The sequence below is a fragment of the Pan troglodytes genome, chromosome 13, assembly GCF_028858775.2.
Source record: "Pan troglodytes isolate AG18354 chromosome 13, NHGRI_mPanTro3-v2.0_pri, whole genome shotgun sequence".
Classification (NCBI taxonomy): domain Eukaryota; kingdom Metazoa; phylum Chordata; class Mammalia; order Primates; family Hominidae; genus Pan; species Pan troglodytes.
Window position 1 is genome coordinate 117376864 of NC_072411.2, and position 22452 is coordinate 117399315.

Below are 22452 nucleotides of genomic sequence, written 5' to 3' on the forward strand. Positions count from 1 at the left end.
TGGTTTTCTTTTGCTTGATCTAATTTGATGATTTCATGAGGATGTTTTGGTGAGTTTTAAAATTAATTTTAAACATATTTTGAATCCAGACAAAAATGCAATCTATACCAGAGACGTTTAAGGCATTTTAGACTCTGTTGAAGGCAAAAACCACAGCCAGCCTATAAACGAATCTATTATTACAAGGTTTCCCTGGGATTTCAGGTCAGAGAGAGATTTAGAGAACATTTCTGCATAGTGCATTTTAGGGGCAAAATAAATACAAAGCCCTCTACACTATGGTCTCACGAATATTAAGGTTGACAGGTTAATCACAAAAGCAAGAAATAAATAAAATTTAAATTTTCATAGCAGCAGTGTTGCTCACGACACCATTCTAAATATGTTCATAAGCAACCTAGAAGCAAATGCGGTGTCAAGGATTCAAACTCTAAACCAATAAGCCATGACTTTTTTCTGTTTGTTTGGAGAAAGGGATGATATATTAATTTTACACATATAGACACAGGAGCTACTGGAGATGTTTGAGGAAAGCAGTGTTTAAAGGTTTAGTATTTTTGCTTAGAGTGTAATTATTTCACACTGTCTCTACATCTCCTTGGCATTCCACCCCCCTATACTCTTGGCATAAAAGGGTATGTGCACACTAAATAGTTTATGATTCCTTAGTGGGCCAGGGCATTTGTGTCCTTCTATTTCTCCAGGATTTATTTTCTACTAAGATGCACCATTCTGTTCTCTTTTTCTTCTTCTTTTCCTGAAAAATTCAATCCAAAAGTCTGTAGGTAGGTCCTAGCAAGGTAAGTGTACATGCTAGTACTTGAGGAGCCACAGCGACCCAGTGAGGGAAGTGGGGCCTTAGAAGGGTGAAGAGGACATGGGCACTGAGGCAGTGAGATGTGGGATGTCAGAGACCAAGTGGGGTGAAGAAGGTGTCAGTGCAGGGAGACAGGACAGAGGCAGTGGCAGGCGACTGATTTCATAAGAGCAGGTTGATGATAAATGTAGATATATCCCCCATTAGGGGAGTCAGGCTTCTCACTGTCCTTCAGGGTAATTATAACAATTGGAAAAGAAGGAAACTAGAATGATCTTGGTAGTGTTAGGTTAGAATGAGCAAAATGGGCATAAACTCCTAATTCCCAAATGTATAAAGAGGCATAAAATGCAGATAAAAATGCGTGTGTGTATTATTTATTTTTTACTTTCTGGTTCCACAATTTGTTTCTGCCTCATTGTGTACCTTCTTTGTCCAATTCCTGAAAACACCTATTTTCCAAAAAAAAATGCTAGCTTCTTTTAGTAGACAACTGAGTTCTAGGTGTGATCATTGCTAGTGGGGTCTCAATATTTTCAATACTTGACATAGCTAAAGATGATATGTAGAAGATAAAGAAAGAGACAGATGATACAAAAGGATAGATAGTTATATAGCTTGCTTGCTTGATTGATATAGATAGGTAGGTAGATAGATTGATAGAAGGGTGATGGATTTACTGCAAAGGGATTGGCAATGAATGATGAGGACACATCCAAGAATACAGATACCAGCCTATGGCTGTATTTAAACATTAAAATATATTTGAAAATAGAATATATTTAATTAAATAAACTAGGAATCCATGAATCTATGCAGATGGAAACAAACACATAGGTAAACATAAATAAATTGAAAGCTTAATGAGGAATGGAGTATGTACCTACAAAATATTTCTCTATAAAATGGGACAAAATGTCATCATGCACAACCTAATGTGATGAAATGGAAAAAAGAGCATAATTTCTGTGACATTCTTGCCAAAGATGAAAAATAACCTGACTCAAAAAATAAAGAAACAACCGATACTTTACAAGACAATTGGTCATGAAGGTTCAAAAGTGTCAGGGTCATGAAAGTCAAGGAAAAATTGAGAAACTGTTACACATTAAAGGAGACAAGAGCCATGAAAACTAGATGCAGCAGGTAATTCTAAACTGGATCCTTTTGCTATATAAAGGCCACAGTTCCAACAACTGGTGAACCTTGAGTCTAAGGATTTGATGGTGGTATTGAGCTATGTTTACTTGTAGAAAATGTACATTAAAGTATCTGGGGGTAATGGAGCACCAATTTCAAATTGTTCTAGAAAAAAAGTTATTTGCACTGTTCTTGCAACATTTCTTTAAATTTGTTTTAAAATAAAAAGTTTAGAAATTATTTAAAAGATTTCTGCATTCCTTTTTGAAAATCTAGACTAATTTTTAAAAGAATGCAAGAGATGAAGAAACAGAAAAAGAGATAAAGACAAGCTTCACATCAAGAAACTCTATCCTGTTGCATGCAAGTATTGAGGTTTGGAGAATTAATGATAACGCCAGGGCACATTTCAGTGACCTTGTAGTCACTAAGTCACCAACTCAAAATTACAAGCTTAAATCTTAAGCAAGTCCTTGAATTAATCAAATGTAAACTCAATGCAAAATTTTCATTTAAAGCTAATCTGCAGTATCTATTAACAAAATTGAATTATCTAGCAATATTTTCCTCTGCACCTGCTAAGAACTATTATTTCAAGTATTTACAAATTTCAAAAACCTGATGTTCTAAAAAATTTGGGCAAAGCATATAATTTCAACTTTAGGTCATCACTACTTTATTACATTGTCAGAACCCTTTATTCTAATTAATGCTAGTCTATCTGATGCTATTTTTGTCTACCATTGTTATTTTCTTACCATTTTCACTAAACAGTAAAGAAAATAAGATACAGGTGAATTTTAAGTAAACAAGTCTAACTATATATTTTTAAATTATATGAAACTGAACTACTGTTTGGAGACTCTGTGAATTTAATTACTACATCTTATTATCCTAGAGCAGAAGTAACAGACTGGTGGTAGAAAGATCACATCAGACTCATGGAGGTGTTTTGTTTCTTGCACACGGTTTTGTTATTGTTTTCGATGAAATGTGAATGCCTTTAAATAGGGAAAGTACTCTCTAGTTCATCACAGATGTCACCATTCCCCACTTTTTAATGAAGTGCATGGTGTACTTTACCTATCACATTACATATTTTGCCCCTACAGATATTTGAGTCTGTGCCTTTACACTAGAGTAGCCTGAGGCTGGTTATGTCAAAAATAAATGATACCCAACAGGGCATGGTGGCTAATGCCTGTAATCCTAGCACTTTGGGAGACCGAGGCGGGCAGATTGCTTGAGGTCAGGAGTTTGAGACCAGCCTGGCCAACATGGTGAAACCCCGTCTCTACTAAAAATACAAAAATTAGCCGAGCATGGTGGCACGCGCTTTTAGTCTCAGCTACTGAGGAGGCTGAGGCAGAAGAATCATTTGAACCCAAGAGATGGAGGTTGCAGCGAGCCGAGATCTTGCCACTGCATGCCAGCCTGGGTGACAGAGTGAGACTCCGTCTCAAAAAAAAATTAATTAATAAAAAAAGAATGATATGATACTGAATATCAATACAATTTCTATATTTCAATAGGATTTCTTTTGCCTCACTCCAAAAACAAAAACAAAAACAAAAGGCTAAGATGAAGAGTTTTCATTCCCCTTCATAGTGTCATAGTTTTGGAGAGTTTTAAGGAAATTTAGAGTATAAATATAAATATATATAAAACAGTAATCATTTATTTAAGATTTATACATAAATACAAAAAAAAAAATTGTTGAGCACCTACTATGTACCAGACAGTGGGGATACAGCAATGTAAGTTTTCAGTCTTTTGAGAAAGGGAAACAAAGAAAAATTACAGCTAATTTGCATTTCTCTATGATTGGTGAGGATGAGCATTCTTATATGTTTTTTGGCCTCTTGTATGTCATCTTTTGAGAAGTGTCTGTTCATGTCTTTTGCCCGTTTTTTTAACGGGATTATTTGTTTTTTGCTGTTGATTTAAGTTTCTTATAGATTCTGGATATTAGACCTCTGTTACATGCATAGTTTGAGAATATTTTCTCCCATTCTTTAGGTTATCTGTTTCCTCTATTGATAATTATTATTTTATTTTTGAGACCGATTCTCACTCTGTTGCCCAGGGTAGAGTGGCACGATCTCGGCTCACTGCAACCTCCACCTTCCAGGTTCAAGCAAGTCTCCTGCCTCAGCCTCCCAAGTAGCTGGGATTACAGGCATGTGCCACCACGCCTGGCTAAGTTTTGTATTTTTAGTAGAGACAGGGTTTCACCATGTTGACCAGGCTGGTCTTGAACTCTTGACCTCAGGTGATCTGCCAGCCTTAGCCTCCCAAAGTACTGGGATTACAGGCATGAGCCACTACTCCCTGCTGATGATTTCTTTTGCTGGGTAGAAGCTCTTTAACTTAATTAGGTCCCATTTATCAATTTTTAGTTTTGTTACAATTGCTTTTGGGGACTTAGCCAAAAATGATTTGCCAAGGCCAATGTTGAGAAGGGTACTTCCTAGATTTTCTTTTAGGATTTTTAGAGTTTGAGGTCTTACAGTTAAGTCTCTAGTCCATCTTGAGTTAATTTTTATATATGGGGAAAGGTACGGGTCCAGTTTTATTCTTCTGCATATGGCTGGTCAGTTATCCCAGCATCTCTTATTGAATAGGGAGTCCTATCCCCCATTGCTTGGTTTTGTGAGCCTTGTCAAAGATCAGTTGGTTGTGAGTATGTCGCTTTATTTCTCTGTTTCCAATTCTGTTCCATTGTTATATGCACCTGTTTTTGGACCAGTGCCATGCTGTTTTGGCCTCACATGAGTCAGAATGGCCATAATTAAAAAGTAAAAAAAAAAAAAAATATGAAAACAAAACAAAAAAAACAGATGCTGGCAAGGCTTCAGAGAACAGGGAACACTTATCTACTGTTGATGGGAGTATAAGTTAGTTCAACCACTGTGGAAAGCAGTTTGGAGATTTCTCAAAAAAACTTAAAACAAAGCTACCATTTAACCCTGCAATCCCTTTACTGGGCGTATAACCAGAGGAAAAAAGATCATTATACCAAAAAGATACATACGCTCACCATGCTACTCACAATAGCAAAGACATGAAATCAACCTATGTGTCCATCAATGGTGAATTGGATAAAGAAAATGTGGTACATATACACCATGGAATATTACATAGCCATGAAAAAGAATGAAATCATGTAATCATGTCCTTTGCAACAACATGGATGGAGCTAGAAGCCATAATCCTTAGCAAGTTAATGTAAGAACAGAAAACTAAATACTCTGTGTTCTCACTTATAAGTGAGAGTTAAACATTGAGCGCTTATGGACACACACATGGGAACAACAGACTGCAGAGTACTAGAGGGAAGAGGGAGGGATGGAGACATGGGTTGAAAAACTACCTATTTGGTACTATGCTCACCACTTGGATGCAATATACTCATCTAACAATCCTGCACATATACTTCCCATATCTAAAATAAAATTTGAAAAAAATAATTACAGCTAGTTGGAATGGATAATATGACATAGGAAGTAAAGAATGCAAGAGAAAGATAAATCAAAGAAAGCTGAATCTAAAACATGAAGGATGAAAAAGGGTCAAACAGAAGAAATAAATATGTGTTGGATGGAGCGTAAGAAAGAAGTGGGAGTCTTTCGAGCAGAAGCAGCGTATGTGTGAAGATCCACAGATGGGGAAGAGAGGGGGATAGTCCAGGAACAGAAATAAGTCCAGAATGACTGGTACGTTGAGACTTAGGGAAAATATATCTGCCATATGGTTATCCAACCTCTATTTGAATGCTTCTAGTGACAAGAAGTTTACTATGAAACTCTTCATCATTGGACAACTCATATTGTCTGATATTTTTGCTTATATTAAGGTGAAATCTTTCTTCCCGTAACTACTGCCTATTTGTCTAAGTTTGGCCTCTCTTCCACATGAGAATTCTATGAATATTTGAAGAGAGACAAAATCCCTTCTTCCCCTGGGCAACTTTAACAATTCTGTTAAGTACTGTTAAAAAATGTGTTCCCCAGGACGAATTCTTGTTGTCAGGTGGTCTTCTTATAATTAATGTCAGCATTCAATACAATATTCCAAATGATAATAGCTAATATATATTGACTGCTTAGATTGTGCAACATGCTTTGCTAAACACAACATGCGTTATCACTTTTAACATAATAACCTCCTTTCCTCTTGCAGATGGGAAGACAGGATCTTAAAGTGACTAAATAAGCTTTTCTTCCAGAAGCCACTAAGCAGTAGAGCTGGTGTTTGAACCCAGGGAGTCTGGCTACACTAGCAGAGTTAATCACTAAATTATAGAGCTAACCCACTACAAAATGGTTTACTGGCTGTCTTTGATTTGAATACTATACTTTTATTAATTGATTCTATGAGAGCATTGAAAGTCATTTAAAGGACTTTCTGTAACCTAGAACTTTTTATTGCAAACTTGAAAATAAAAATTGCTCAAACTTCCATATATAAAGTATACTCTTTTTTCCTTTTTTATTTATTTCTTTTAGCATTGTCCTATAAGACAAGAATGACTGTTATTTGATGGTAACAAGAGGATTCCAAAGTTTACATTGCGAAGTAAGAGCTTGGTACCTAAGACCCAGAATAAACCTTAGTTCCCATGAGGAACCTTACTTTCCCAGTGAGGAAATAAAAATGGCTCGGAGGTCTCAATTAATTAGTCTTTCTGGTTGATATGATTTGGCTGTGTCCCCACCCAAATCTCATGTTGAATTGTAGCTCCCATAATCCCCATGTGTTGTGGGAGGAAGCCAGCAAGAGGTAATTGAATCATGGGGGCGGGTCTTTCCTGTGCTGTTCTCATGATAGTGAACAAGTCTCATGAGATCTGATGGTTTTATAAATGGGACTTCCCCTGCACAAGCTCTTGCCTGCTGCCATGTAAGATGTATCTTTGCTCCTTCTTTGCCTTCCACCATGAATGTGAGGCTTCCCCAGCCATGTGAAACTGTGAGTCCATTAAACCTCTTTTGCTTTATAAATTACCCAGTTTCAGGTATGTCTTTATTAGCAGCATGAGGACAGACTAATACACTGGTGTACCTCACTGCCATCTAAAGAAATGACTCATCTAAAAACTGGAATCAAGAAAGTTTTGTGAAATCCATACTTACAGATTTGAACTTTAAAGATTGGTAAATTTTTTATGGTGTTTACAGAAGCAATGGATTTTTATCAGACATTAAGTCAATTAACTCCTCTATTGCTCCCATTTCTGAAACCTCTTCACCTCAGTTACTTTTTAATGGTTGACTACATTCATAAAATTTGCATGTCTACTATGTGGCAGGCACCATAATCAATAGGTAGAACTAAAATTTCTAGCAATTAAAAGGGATTAAGGGAGTAAATGATACCAATTCAGAAGAGATAAAAGGAACTGGAACATTGATCACATAGTTGAGTAAGTTGTGCAGGACCTAGTTTATTTCAATCTGATTTAGGATTATTTTGAAATTAGGGTTTAATCCTAAATTGTTTTATTCTAAAAAATATTTTAATGCATAGACAAACTTGTCCTTAAATTCTGAAGCAAAGTTTTCCTCTTTCTCTAGTCACTGTGAAAGGTGGTAATATGAGCAAGTTGGGGATTGCAGGAGGGTATGTCAAGCTTGATCCAAAATGTAAGCCTTTAGCAAGTTGTGACAACATCTGAGTGGAAAAGCTAGTTCTATCATCAACTGAGCTACAGTGTGATCCAGTAGTGAAACAGTTGCCACAGAAAATAAACAACTAAAGTTAATTTCCCTCCTTTAGGTCAGAAGGCTGGAATTAGACCCCACCTCTGTTGAAATTTGAAGTCACTCCTTGATATGCCTATTTAGGAACCATCTTCTTTTTTAAAAATTTGCGATTTGGGGGTACATGTGCTTGTTGGTTATATGGGTATTACATGTGTAATGGTGAGGACTGGGCTTCTAGTGTGCCCATCACCAAAATATTGTACATTGTATCCAGTAGGTAATTTCTCACCCATCATCCCTTCCCTACTATGGCATTCCCAGAGTATTTTTTCTGTCTTTGTGCCCGTGTATACCATTTGTTTAGTTTCCACTTATAAGTGAGAACATATGATATGTGATTTTCTGCTTCTATGTTAGTTCACTTAGGATAATGGCTTCCAGCTCCGTCCATGTTGCTGCAAAGGACATGATTTCATTCTTTTTTATGGCTTTGTAGTATTCCATGGTACTTATATACCACATTTTCTTTTTTTTCTTTTTGTCTCTTTTTTAAGATGGAGTTTTGCTCTGCTGCTTAGGCTGGAGTGCAGTGGCGCAATCTCGGCTCACTGCAACCTCCACCTCCTAGATCCAGTGATTCACTGCCTCAGCATCCCGAGTAGCTGGGATTATAGGTGTCCGCCACCACACCTGGCTAACTTTGCATTTTTAGTAGATATGGGGTTTCACCATGTTGGCCAGGCTGGTCTCAAACTCCTGATCTCAGGTGATCTGCCTGCCTCAGCCTCCCAAAGTGCTGGGATTACAGGTGTGAGCCACTGCACCTGGCCTGCCACATTTTCTTTATCCAATCAACTGTTGGTGGACACTTAGGTTGTTTCCATGACTTTGCTATTGTAAGTAGTGTTGCAATAAACATACGAGTGCATGTGTCCTTTGGGTAGATACACAGTAGTGAGATTGCTGATTCAAATGGTAGTTTTATTTTCAATTTCTTGAGATATTTCCATACTGTTTTCCATAGTCTGAACTAATTTACATTCTCATCAACAGAGTATGAATGTTTTCTTTTCTCTGCATCCACACCAACATCTGTTATTTTTTGGCTTTTTTGTTTTTTCCTTTTTTAATCTTTATTTTAATTTTTTTTAATAAGTTATTGGGGTACAGGTATTAGAGTTGGTTACATGAGTAAGTTCTTTAGTGGTGATTTGTGAGATTTTGGTGCACCCAGCACCCAAGCAGTATACAATGCACCACATTTGTACTCTTCTATCCCTCGCCCCCCTCTCAGTCTTCCCCCAAGCCTCAAAAGTCCATTGCATCATTCTTATGCCTTTGTGTTCTCAGAACTTAGCTCCCACATATTAGTGAGAACATACAATGTTTGGTTTTCCATTCCTGAGTTACTTCACTTAGAATAATAGTCTCCAATCTTATCCAGGTCACTGCAAATGCTGTTAATTCATTCCTTTTTATGGCTGCGTAGTATTCCATCACATATATATTCCACAGTTTCTTTATCCACTTGTCGATTGATGGGCATTTGTGTTGGTTCCACAATTTTGCAGTTGTGCATTGTGCTGCTATAAACATGTGTGTGCAAGTACCTTTTCGAATAATGACTTCTTTTCCTCTGGGTAGATATCCAGTAGTGGGATTGCTGGATCAAATTGTAGTTCTACTTTTAGTTCTTTAAGGAATTTCCACACTATTTTTGATAGTGGCTGTACTAGTTTACATTCCCACCAACAGTGTAGGAGTGTTCCCTGTTCACCTCATCCATGCCAATGTCTACTCTTTTTTGATTATGACCATTCTTGCAGGAGTGAAGCGGTATCACATTGTGGTTTTGATTTGCATTTCCCTGATCATTAGTAATGCTGAGCATTTTTTCATATGTTTGTTGGCCATTTGTATATCTTCTTTTGAGAATTGTCTGTTCATGTCCTTAGCCCACTTTTTGATGGGATTGTTTGTTTATTTCTTGCTGATCTATTTGAGTTCATTGTAGATTCTGGATATTAGTACTTTGTCAGATGTACAGATTGTGAAGATTTTCTCCCACTCTGTGGGTTGTCTGTTTATTCTGCTGACTGTTACTTTTGCTGTGCAAAAGCTGTTTCATTTAATTAGGTCCCAGCTATTTACCTTTGTTTTTATTGCATTTGCTTTTGGGTTCTTGGCCATGAAATCTTTGCCTAAGCCAATGTCTAGAAGGGTTTTTCCAATGTTATCTTCTAGAATTTTTATAGTTTCAGGTCTTAGGTTTAAGTCCTTAATCCATCTTGAGTTGATTTTGGTATAAGGTGAGATGAGGATCCAGTTTCATTCTCCTACATGTGGCTAGCCAATTATCCCAGCACCATTTGTTGAAAAGGGTGTCCTTTCCCCACTTTATGATTTTGTTTGCTTTGTGGAAGATCGGTTGGCTGTAAGTATTTGGGCTTATTTCTGGGTTCTCTATTCTGTTCCATTGGTCTATGTGCCTATTTTTATACCACTACCATGCTGTTTTGGTGACTATGGCCTTATAGTAGAGTTTGAAATCAGGTAGTGTGATGCCTCCAGATTTGTTCTTTTTGTTTAGTCTTGCTTTGGCTATGTGGGCTTTTTGGTTCCATATGAATTTTAGAATTATTTTTTCTAACTCTGAAGAATGATGGTGGTATTTTGATGGGTATTGCATTGAATTTGTAGATTGCTTTTGGCAGTATGGTCATTTTCATAATATTTATTCCACTCATCCATGAGCATGGGATGTGTTTCCATTTGTTTTCATTGTCTATGATTTCTTTCAGCAGTGTTTCCTAGTTTTCCTTGCAGAGGGCTTTCGAGTCCTTTGTTAGGTATATTCCTAAGTATTTTATTTTTTTACAACTAGTGTAAAAGGGGCTGAGCTCTTGATTTAGTTCTCTGTTTGGTCACTGTTGGTGTAAAGAAGAGCTACTGATTTTTCATTAATCTTGTATCCGGAAACTTCACTGAATTATTTTATCAGTTCTAGGAGTTTTCTGGAGGAGTCCTCAGGGTTTTCCAGGTAAACAATTGTATCGTCAGCAAACAGTGACAGTTTGACTTCCTCTTTACTGGTTTGGATGCCCTTTATTTATTTATCTTGCCTGATTGCTCTGGCTAGGACTTCCAGTACTAAGTTGAAGAGGAGTGGTGAGAGTGGACATCCTTGTCTTGTTCCAGTTCTCAGAGGGAATGCTTTCACCTTTTCCCCATTCAGTATTATGTTGGCTGTGGGTTTGTCATAGGTGGCTTTTATTACATTAAGGTATGTCCCTTGTATGCCGATTTTGCCATGAGTTTTCATCATAAAGGAACACTGGATTTTGTCAAATGTTTTTTCTGCATCTATTAAGATGATCATGTGATTTTTGCTTTTAATTCTGTTTATGTGGTGTATCACATTTATTGACTTGCGTATGTTAAACCATCCCTGCATCCCTGGTATGAAACCCACTAGATCATGGTGAATTATCTTTTTGATATGTTGCTGGATTCGGTTAGCAAGTATTTTGTTAAGGATTTTAGCATCTATATTCAACAAGGATATTGGTCTGTAGTTTTGTTTTTTGCTTATGTCCTTTCCTGGTTTTGGTATTAAGATGATGCTGACTTCATAGAATGAATTAGGGGGTGGGGGTTCCTTCTTTATCTTGTGGAATAGTTTCAAAAGGATTGATACCAATTCTTCTTTGAATTTGCGGTAGAATTCTGCTGTGAATCTGTCTGGTCCTGGACTTTATTTCTGTTGGTAATATTTTAATTATCATTTCAATCTCCCTGCTTGTTATTGGTCTGTTTAGGGTATCTAATTCTTTCTGATTTAAGCTAGGAGGGTTGTATTTTTCCAGGAATTTCTCCATCTCTTCTAGGTTTTCTAGTTTATGTGCAGAAAGGTGTTCATAGTAGCCTTGAATGATCTTTTGTATTTCAATGGTGTCAGTTGTATTATCTCTTGTTTTGTTTCTTAGTGAAGTTACCTGGATTTTCTCTCTTCTCTTCTTGGTTAATCTTGCCAGTGGTCTATTTTATTTATCTTTTCAAAAAACCAGCTTTTTGTTTCATTTATCTTTTGTAATTTTTTTTTGTTTCAATATCATTTAGTTCTGCTCTGATCTTGGTTATTTTCTTTCTTCTGTTGGGTTTTGGTTTGGTTTGTTCTTGTTTCTCTAGTTCCTTGAGGTGTGACCTTAGAGTGTCAATTTGTGCTCTTTCAGTCTTATTGATGTAGGCATTTAGGGCTATGAACTTTCTTGTTAGCACTGCCTTTGCTGTATCCCAGAGGTTTCCATAGGTTGTGTCATTATTGTTGTTGAGTTCGAAGAATTTTTAAATTTCCATATGATTTTTGTTTTTGACCCAATGTTCATTCAGGAGCAGGTTATTTAATTTCCATGTGTTTGCATGGTTGTGAAGGCTCCTTTTGGAGTTCATTTCCAGTTTGATTCCACTGTGGTCTGAGAAAGTGCTTGATATAATTTCAATTTTCTTAAATTTACTGAAGCTTGTTTTATGGCTTATCATATGGTCTATCTTGAAGATAGTTCCATGCACTGTTGAATAGAATGTGTGTTCAGCCATTGTTGGATGAAATGTTCTGTACAGCTCTGTTAAGTCCATTTGTTCCAAGGTGTAGTTTAATCCTTTGTTTCTTTGTTGACTTTCTGCCTTGATGACGTGTCTAATGCTGTCAGTGGAGTAGTGAAGTCCCCCACTATTACTATGTTGCTGACTATCTCATTTCTTATGTCTATTAGTAATTGTTTTATAAATTTGGGAGCTCCAGTGTTAGGGGCCTATGTGTTTAGGAATGTGATATTCTCCTCTTGGACAAGGCCTTTTACCATTATATAATGTCCCTCTTTGTCTCTTTTAACTGCTGTTGCTTTAAAGTTTGTTTTGTATGATGCAAGAATAGGTACCCCTGCTTGCTTTTGGTGTCCATTTGCATGAAATGCCTTTTTCCACCCCTTTACTTTAAGTTTGTGTGACTCCTTTTGTGCTAGATGGGTCTCCTGAAGGCAGCAGATGTTGGTGAGTTGTTATCCATTCTGTGGTTCTATATCTTTTAAGTGGATCATTTAGGCCATTTGCATTCATTGTTGGTATTGAAATGTGAGGTACCATTGCATTCATTGTGCTTTTTATGTCCTGTGTACTTTCTTTATTTTGCTTTTTAACTTGTATTTTTGTTTTATAGGTCCTGTGTGATTTATTCTTTAAAGAGGTTCTGTTTTGATGTGTTTCCAGGATTTGTTTCAAGATTTAGAGCTCCTTTTGGCAGTTCTTGTAGTGGTGCTTTGGTAATGGTGAATTTTCTCAGCATTTGTCTGAAAAAGACTATATCTTTTCTCCATATATGATGCTTTGTTTTGCTGGATACAAAATTCTTGGCTGATAATTGTTTTATTTGATGAGGCTATAAAGATAGGGCCTCAATCCCTTCTAGCTTGTAGGGTTTCTGCTGAGAAATCTGCTGTTGATCTGGTAAGTTTTCCTTTATAGGTTACCTGGTGCTTCTGTCTCACAGCTCTTAAGATTCTTTCCTTCATCTTAATTTTGGATAACCCGATGAAAATGTGCCTAGGCAAAGATCTTTTTGTGATGAATTTCCCAGGTGTTCTTTGTGCTTCTTGTATTTGCACGTCTAGGTCTCTAGCAAGGCTGGGGAAGTTTTCCTCAATTATTCCCCTAAATGTGTTTTCCAAGCTTTTAGAATTCTCTTCTTCCTTAGGAACACCAATTATTCTTAGGTTTGGTCATTTAACATAATTTTAGACTTCTTGGAAGCTTTGTTGATATTTTCTTATTCTTCTTTCTTTGTCTTTGTTGGATTAGATTAATTCTAAGACCTTGTCTTTGAGCTCTGAATTTCTTTCTTCTTCTTGTTCAATTCTATTGTTGAGACTTTCCAGAGCACTTTGCATTTCTAAAAGTTTGTCCAAAGTTTCCTAATTTTTTATTTTTTTTTCTTTAAGCTATCTATTTCCTTGAATATTTCTCCCTTCACTTCTTCTTTCATGTTTTGGATTCCCTTGCAATGGGCTTCGCCTTTCTCTGGTCCCTCCCTGATTAGCTTAATAACTAACCTCCTGAATTCTTTTTCAGGTAAATCAGGCATTTCTTCTTGGTTTGGATCCATTGCTGGTGAACTAGTGTGATTTTCTGGGGGTGTTGAAGAGCCCTGTTTTGTCATATTACCAGGGTTGGTTTTCTGTTTCCTTCTCATTTGGGTAGGTTCTGTCAGAGGGAAGATCTATGTCTGAAGGCTGTGGTTCAGATTTTTTTGTCCCAAGGGGTGTGTTCCCTTGATGTAGTACTCTCCCCCTTTTCCTGTGAATGTGGCTTCCTGTGAGCCAAGAGCAGTGATTGTTGTCTTTCTTCTGGGTCTAGCAACCCAGCTATCCTACCCGGCTCTGGACTAGTACTGTGGGTTGTCTGCACAGAGTCCTGTGATGTGAACTGTCTATGGTCTCTCAGCCGTGGATACCAGTGCCTTCAGCTTCTCCTGTGGGGGTGTGTGATCAGGAGAGGAGAGTCTCCCTTTCCACTTCCACAGTTGGGGCACTCACAGTTTTGGAAGGGTCTCGGATCCTTCAGGAGCAGTCCACTTCCTTCAGAAGGTCTGTGTCTGATCTCAGGTCTCCGGGTCATATCCCTGGTGCTGCCTGATCTGCATCCAGTGCGAGCAGGAGTTGCCGCGGGCTCCACACTGACTTTTTAAGTAATAGCCATTCTGACTTGTGTAAGGTGGCATCTCAGTGTGGTTTAAATTTACATTTCTCTTATGATTCATGATATTGAGAATTTTTTCATGTGTCGGTTGACCACTTGCATTTCTTCTTTTGAGAAATATCTGCTCATATCCTTTGCCCAGTTTCTAATGGGGTTGTTCGTTTTCTTTCTGTTGATTTGTTTGAGTTCTTTATAGATTCTAGATATTAATTCATTTTCAGAGGCATAATTGGTAAATAATTTCTCCCATTCTGTAGATTGTCTGCTTATCCTGTTGATTATTTCTTTTGCTGTGCAGAAACATTTTGGTTTGATTAAGTCCCATTTGTCTATTTTTGCTTTGTTGCATTTGCTTTTGGGGTCTTCATTATAAATCCTTTGCCTAGGCTAATGTCCAGAAAAGTTTTTCCAGGCTTTCTTTTAGGATTTTTATAGTTTAAGTCTTATGTTTAGGTCTTTAATCCATCTTAATTTTTGTATGTGATGAGAAATAGGGATCCAGTTTCATTCTTCTGCATATGGCTAGCTAGTTACCCAGCACCATTTATTGAACAGGATGTCCTTTCTGCGTTGTTATTTTTGTTAGCCTTATTGAAGATCAGTCAGTTGTAGGTATGTGGCTTTATTTTGGGGTTCTCTATTCTGTTCCATTGATCTGTGTCTATTTTTGTATCAGTATCATGCTGTTTTAGTTACCATAGCCTTGTAGTATAATTTGAAGTCAGGCGATGTGATGTCTCCAGATTTGTCCTTTTCCTTAGGAGTACTTTGGCTATTCGGGCTTTCTCTTGGTTCTATGTAAACTTTAGGATTTTTTTTTTTAATTCTGTGAAAAATGATGTTACTAATTTGTTAGCAATTACATTGAATCTATAGATTGTTTTGGGAATATGGTCATTTTAACAATATTGATTCTTCCGACTCATGAGCATGGAATGTTTTTCCATTTATTGGTGTTATCTACAATTTAAAGAAATTAAACCATCACTGTTTTGTAGTTCTCCTTGTAGAGATCTTTCACCTCCTTGGTTAAATATATGTCTAGGTATTTTTTGTGCGGCTATTTTAAATGGCCTTAAGTTCCTGATTTGGTTCTCAGATATATCATTGTTGGTGTATGAAAAATGCTACTGATTTGTGTATGTTGATTTTGTATCCTGAGACTTACTAAAGTCACTAATCAGGCCTAGAAGACTTCTAGAGGAGTCTTTAGGGTTTTTTAGGTATATGATCATGGCATATACCTGTTCTTCTCATTGAACAGAGATAAGTTGACCTCCTCTTTTCCAATTTGGATGCCTTTTGTTTCTTTCTCTTGCCTGATAGCTCTAGCTAGGACTTTCAGTGCTATGTTCAATAGGAGTAGTGAGACTGAACATCCTTGTCTTGTTCCAATTCTTAGGGGAAATGTTTCAACTTTTCCCCATTCAGCGTGATGTTGGCTGTGGGTTTGTCATATATGACTCTTATTATTTTGAGGTATGTTTCATTTATGCCTAGTCTGCTGAGGTTTTTTTTTTTTTTTAATCACTAAAGGATGTTGGATTTGATGGAATGCTTTTTCTGCATCTATCGAGATGATCATATGGTCTTTGTGCTTAGTTCTGCTTATGTGGTGGATCATGTTTATTGATTTGTGTATGTTGAGCCATCCTTGCTTCCCTGATCATGGTAAATTATTTTTTCATGTGCTGTTGCAGTTTACCAGTATTTTGTTGAGGATTTTTGCATCTATGTTCAGCAGAAATATTGGCCTGTAGTTTTCTTTGTTGTTGTTGTTGTGTCCTTGCCTGATTTTGATAAGCATGGTGATGGTGGATTCATAGAATGAGATGGGAAAGGAGCCCTCCTCTTCGATTTTTTTTGGAATAGTTTCACCAAGATTGGTACCACCTATTCTTTGTACATCTGGTAAAATTTGGCCATGAATCCATCTTGTCCTGGGCTTTTTTTATCGGGAGTTTTTTTTTATTATTGGTTTAATTTCATTACTTGTTATTGGTCTGTTCAGGGTTTCTATTTCTTCCTGGTTTAATCTTGGGGGTTGTATGTTTCCAGGAATTTATTCATTTTCTTTAGGTTTTCTAGTTTGTGTGAACAGAGGTATTCACAGTAGTCTTTGATGATCTTTTCTGTTTCTCTGGTAACAGTTGTGATGTCATCTTTATCATTTCTAGTACTTATTTGAATCTTTCTTTTTTCCTTAGTCTAGCTGGTGGTCTGTCAATTTTGTTTAGCCTTTCAAAGGATCAACTTTTCATTCATTGATCCTTTCTATTTTTTTTTTTTTTTTGGCCTGAATCTCCTTTATTTTTGCTGTGATCTGTGTTGTTCTTTTCTTCTGATAGCTTTTATTTCATTTTGCTCTTGTTTTTCTAGTACCTTCAAGTGTGATGTTAAATTGTTAATTTGAGAGCTTTCTATCTTTTTTGATGTAAGCATTTAATGCTATAAACTTTTCTCTTAGCACTGCCTTTGCTATATCCTAGGAGCTTTGCTATGCTGTGTCTTTATTTTTATTTGTTTTGCATTTTTTTTAATTTCTGCCATTATTTTATTGTTTACACAAAAGCTGTTCAGGAGAAAGTTGTTTAGTTTCCATGTACTTGTATAGTTTTGAAAGCTTCTCCTTAGTATCGATTTCCAATCTTACTCCACTGTGGTCCAAGAAGATACTTGATATGATTTCAATTTTTTTGAATTTATTGAGACTTCCCTTTTGGACAAGCATACAGTTAATTTTGGAGACTGTTTCATGCACAGATGAGAAGAATGTATATTCTGCAGTTGTTGGGTATAATGTTCTATAAATGTCTATTAGGTCCTTTTGCTCCATAGTCCAATTTAAGTCCAGAGTTTCCTTGTTGATTTTCTGCCTTGATTATCTGTCTAGTAATATCAGTGGGATGTTGAAGTCCACCACTATTATTGTATTGCTATTAATCTGTTTTCCTAGGTCTAGTAGTATTTATTTTGTAAAGCTGGGTGCGTCAGTATTGGGTTCATATATACTTGAGATAGTTAAATCTTCTTGTTGTATTGAACCTTTTATCATTACACAATGCCTTTGTCTTTTTTTTTTTTAACTGTTGTTGGTTTAATGTCTGTTTTATCTAATATGAGAAAGGCTACTCCTGCTTGCTTTTCTTTTCCATTTGTGTGATATATCTTTTTCTACCTTTTTACTTTAAGTCTGAATGCATCTTTACTCAGTAGGTGAGTCTCTTGTAGACAGAAGATGGCTGTGTCTTTTTTAAAATCCTATTTGCCATTCTACATCTTTTAAGCAGGGCATTGAGGCATTTATGTTAGAAGTTACTGTTGATACGTGAGATTTTGTTCTTGATGTAATGTTGTTAGCTAGTTCTTTTGAGGTTTCTATTGTGCAGTTGCTTTACAAGATCTGTGAGCTTTGTACTTATGTATCTTTTTCTGTGTTGTCCTTTTGTTTCTATGTTTAGAAATCCTTTGAAAATTTCTTGTAGGACCAGGCTAATGATGACAAATTCTCTTAGTGTTTTCTTGTCTGGGAAAGACTTTCTCCTTCATTTATGAAGCTCAGTTTGGCAGGATATAAAATTCCAGCTGGCATTTTTTCTTCTTTAAGGAGGCTAAAAATAGATCCTCATCTTTTCCGTTACAGGGCTTCTGCCGAGAAGTCCACTGTTAGTCTAATCAGTTGTCCTTTGTAGGTGCTTTGACTCTTTTCTCTAGCTGGCTTTAAATTTTTTTTTTTTTTAGTATGTACTTTGGATGGTCTGGTGACTATATGAGTTGGTGACGTTTGGCTTGCATAAACTCTCACAAGTGTTCTCTAAATTTATCCGAATCTCTGGTAATATCTGGATGTCTACCATTCAAGCAAGATTGGGGAAATTTTCTTGAATTATTCTCTAAAATATGTTTTTCAAGTTGTTTACTTTTTCTCCTTCTCTATCAAGAATTCCAATAATGTGTAGGTTTGGTCACTTTACATAATCTCATACTTCTCATAGACTTTGTCATCTTAATGGAAGACAAACTCTTATATTATCTAGTCTTTCAGCCTGCAATCTCTTTGCTGTCCCAGGACTCTTCCCTGTCATTAATTAGCATCTCATTAGGTAAGCCTTCCTATTGCTAACCATCTCTGCTGGAATATTTCTTCATTATTTCATTATTTTTAAAGTTAAATTACAAGCCCAGCAGGTTAGCAACTGCACCTGGTTGGCTTTCTCTATTACCTAACATTTCTATTAGTACTTAATGTATTTTTCTTTACTTTCCTTTAGTATTCATTTCTTTGGCAATACAATTGAGAACTGATATTACCACAGATATTAAAAATCATCAATTTCTAAGGCCTCCTTAGCAGATATTATCTGTTCTTTGGTGGGCTAATTGTTAAGTGGGATCAGAGAATGTTAGAGAAAAAACTCAACTCAGCAGCAATAGAGAAGCATCAGGAAGTAATGGAAAGAACAAATTCATGCTTGGAGAAATCTGACTTTGAGCTTTAAATTTGCTGTGTGACCTTGGACAAGTCCCTTGAGCATTCTAGGACCCTGTAAAATTAAGTCAGTTAGATATGTCCCAATATTCCAGAATTCTGATATCTTACTTTACAAAAAAAGAGAGACAGACATTTACTCCAAGAATAATTTTGAGGGAAGTCACCACCAAAATTAAAGATTCCCTTTTTTTATAGCCAAACTAAATATTTAGCTTATGCTATTCTCATCCTGTTTCTCAGATTGTATAGCTGTTTGTAATTCTCTTCTCATTTTCTATTTAAGCATATATATGTATATGTGTGTATATATGTATATATGTACATATATATGTATATGTGTATATATGTATATATGTACATATATATGTATATGTATATATGTGTGTATATATATATATATATATATATATATATAGAGAGAGAGAGAGAGAGAGAGAGAGAGAGAGAGACAGAGAGACAGAGAAAGAGAGAAAGAGACAAGGTCAAACTTTTTTGTCCAGGCTGGAGTACAGGGGTTCAATCTAGGCTCACTGTAGCCTTGACCTCCCAGGTTCAGGTAATCCTCCCACTTCAACTTCCCAAGTAGCTGGGAATACAGGCATGCACCACCATGCCCAGCTAATTTTTGTATTTTTAAATAGAAACAGGGTTTACCATGTTGCCCAGGCTGGTCTCAAACTCCTAGGCTCAAGTCATCCACCTGCCTTGGCCTCTCAAAGGATTATAGGCATAAGCCACTGCACCTGGCTAGCATATACTTTTTTAAAAATTATTTATTTTTCTTTTTTTGAGACAGAGTTTCACTGTTACCCACGCTGGAGTGCAGTGGCACGATCTCGGCTCACTGCAACCTCCACCTCCCAGGTTCAAGCGATTTTCCTGCCTCAGCCTCCCAAGTAGCTGGGATTACAGGCACCTGCCATCCCGCCCAGTTAATTTTTGTATATTTTTAGTAGAGTTTTGCCATATTGGCCAGGCTGGTCTTGAACTCCTACTTAAGTGAGCCACCTGATTCGGCCTCCCAAAGTGCTGGGATTACAGGCATGAGCCACTGTGCCCAGCCCCAGCATGTACTTTTATAATCAACACATTTCCTCATCTATCTCCAATCTACCTTAATATTTTTACTATATCTTTGTTTTCCTTTGCTTTTTTCATGTGTCATTTGTTTCTCCATTAATAGATTCTTAACTTCTTCCCTTTTGAATTAGTCTTCCCACCACCTTGCTTTGTGGTGGAATTTCTAAAAAATATTAGGCAAAGTTGTCATGGTGGTGATGCTTCCATTTTTCTTTACCATTAAGTAAGGACTATACATTTCCTGTGTCCATAGCTTAATTTCTGTTTTTCTGTGAGTAAAAGTATATTTTGAAAGTACAATTTTTAGAATGATTATGAATGTAGAAATATAAATGCTTGCATTTTAAATTATTATTTGATGGATAGCCAAGTCTAGTTCCTACAAAAACACTCTTCTCCTCAAATTCATATGTACCTTCATTTCACATTTTGTCTGTCTTCTAATTTGCCTATAATTTCTCTTTAGACAATTTTTTTCATTTTATCCCCCTTTAGATCTTTAATTCCAACTTTCCAAACTCTTATCCCTCTCTTCCTTTTTAAGTGTAATGCCATCACACATATATCCTTCCCACACGTGTCTTCAAGTCTTTTTCCCAACATGGAGAGACAGAGCTGACCCTAGGCGAAACTGTGAGGGAAATTTCTCTTTCTTTGCCCTTTCCCCCTCCACTCAGAATTGTCCTTCCTTTTCCTTTTGCATCACCATCTTCTACAGGTCTCTCTTGTCCCTCTGGTTGGTTATAATGGATTCAGGTTGGCCTTCTGTATTGTCCCAAATTTTGGACTTTTTCTGACCTCACTCTGCCGTGAAGACTTATCTGTTCTGGTTTCCATTTGTTCAAGGTGCACTTAAGATCTGAATCATTCCCTGTCCCAAAATGAACTAATGGCTCATGTATTCTCCCTCCCTAGGAAAAGTATAGTTACCAGAGTTTATTTAGGGGTTTTGACTAGATGGGAATAATGCAAGGTGTCATGCTTGAAAAACTTTTAATATCTGACTTACATCTCCCCTAAATATTTCACCATGGCCACAAACACTGACTAAAATGAAGAGAAACCCCAAAGGAGAAAATTGATATACCTACTACTTTCAAAATGAGGAAAAAAATTTGTCATTAAAATTTCTAAAGATAAAATTTCTCAGTGAAAAACAAACATCTTCACCTGAGATTTGGGTGTTTTTTTTTTCCTATAACTTTTTTTACACAAAATAGAGTTGTAAAAGAAACAGACCTCAGCATTCAGATTATTGACAATAACACATACAGATTTTAGTTCCTCTGTGTTTTTGTTTTTAGCTATTGAATTTTTATCACTTACAAACTTGACTGTACGTGGATTTCTTCCTTTTACCCACAGTATCTTCTCCTGAATTTCCTTTCATTATTAATCTGCATAAAATATGACACACATTGCCTCAAATCCCTCACTAATCTATTTGCTAAGTGTGTCAGTATTATAAAGCACTTTGAAATACATTAGCACATTTGGTACTTCCCCCAATATGAGTTAGATGTGGCAGGCTTCATGCCACATCTAACTAATCATGTCACGTCTAACTCATCATGCCACATCATGGTGGGAAAAACAGTGCTTAGAGAAACTGTTTTAAGCTACTTAAGTCACATGAGGAGCAGTGGCAGGGGCCCCAACTCGCATGCTCTGACCACATGACCACATCCACACACCCAGGATCCTTTCCCTGCTTATGCCACACAGAATCAACCACATGATAATTATGGGGAGGTTTTCTTCTGTGCTTTTTTTTTTTCCAGTTAAAAAACAAATAAAAACATGAATGAGTTTATAATTTTACATTCAAACCCCACACCCATGCAATCACATGCCTTAGAATTTTAAAACCCTACCCACAAAATTCACAAGGGTAAATGAACATCTACTTCCTCCTCTTACTACACATATCAAAACACTCAAGTAAAGTGTCAGGCACTCCAAGCAAGCCTGGAGCGAGATAAGGTGCATAGATAAAATGCTGGTTTCTGTGTGATGCATATTATTTGCATAATATTTACATTACTCATTCAAGGCTGGGAATTACCACTTTAAAATAAAGTATATTGAATACCTTTTTGGATTTCCCTGATTTTCAAACATTCTTCTGAATATATAACAATTCCCAGAAACCAATTCCTTTCTCAATCATCCTGGGATCCATCTGATGAGGATCTAATAGCTAACTTTGTAATTAGAACGCAAACATTAATGTAAGAGTACAAGAAAGACATTGCAATGAGCAAGAGAAGATAGATTGTAGTAGTAAAGCTAAGTGATTCAATAATATTCTTAAAACATAGCACATATACATACTCTTGTTTGGTATTCCCAGTAAATGATTTTTAGATACTAAAATTTCTCAGTAGCTTTTCTATACTAATAGCCTTCAAACTATTTCTGTTCTGTATTTTACCTTTCAACCAAACTTTCTATGGCTTTCAGTTTTC

The 22452-nt window shown here is 36.5% G+C and overlaps 1 protein-coding gene across 1 annotated transcript in view; it reads right to left on the bottom strand.

Annotated features, from left to right (window-relative positions):
* The window catches only part of ABCA12 (ATP binding cassette subfamily A member 12), a 206679-nt gene that overhangs the window by 183403 nt on the left and 824 nt on the right, over positions 1–22452 (bottom strand). The window lies entirely within an intron of this gene.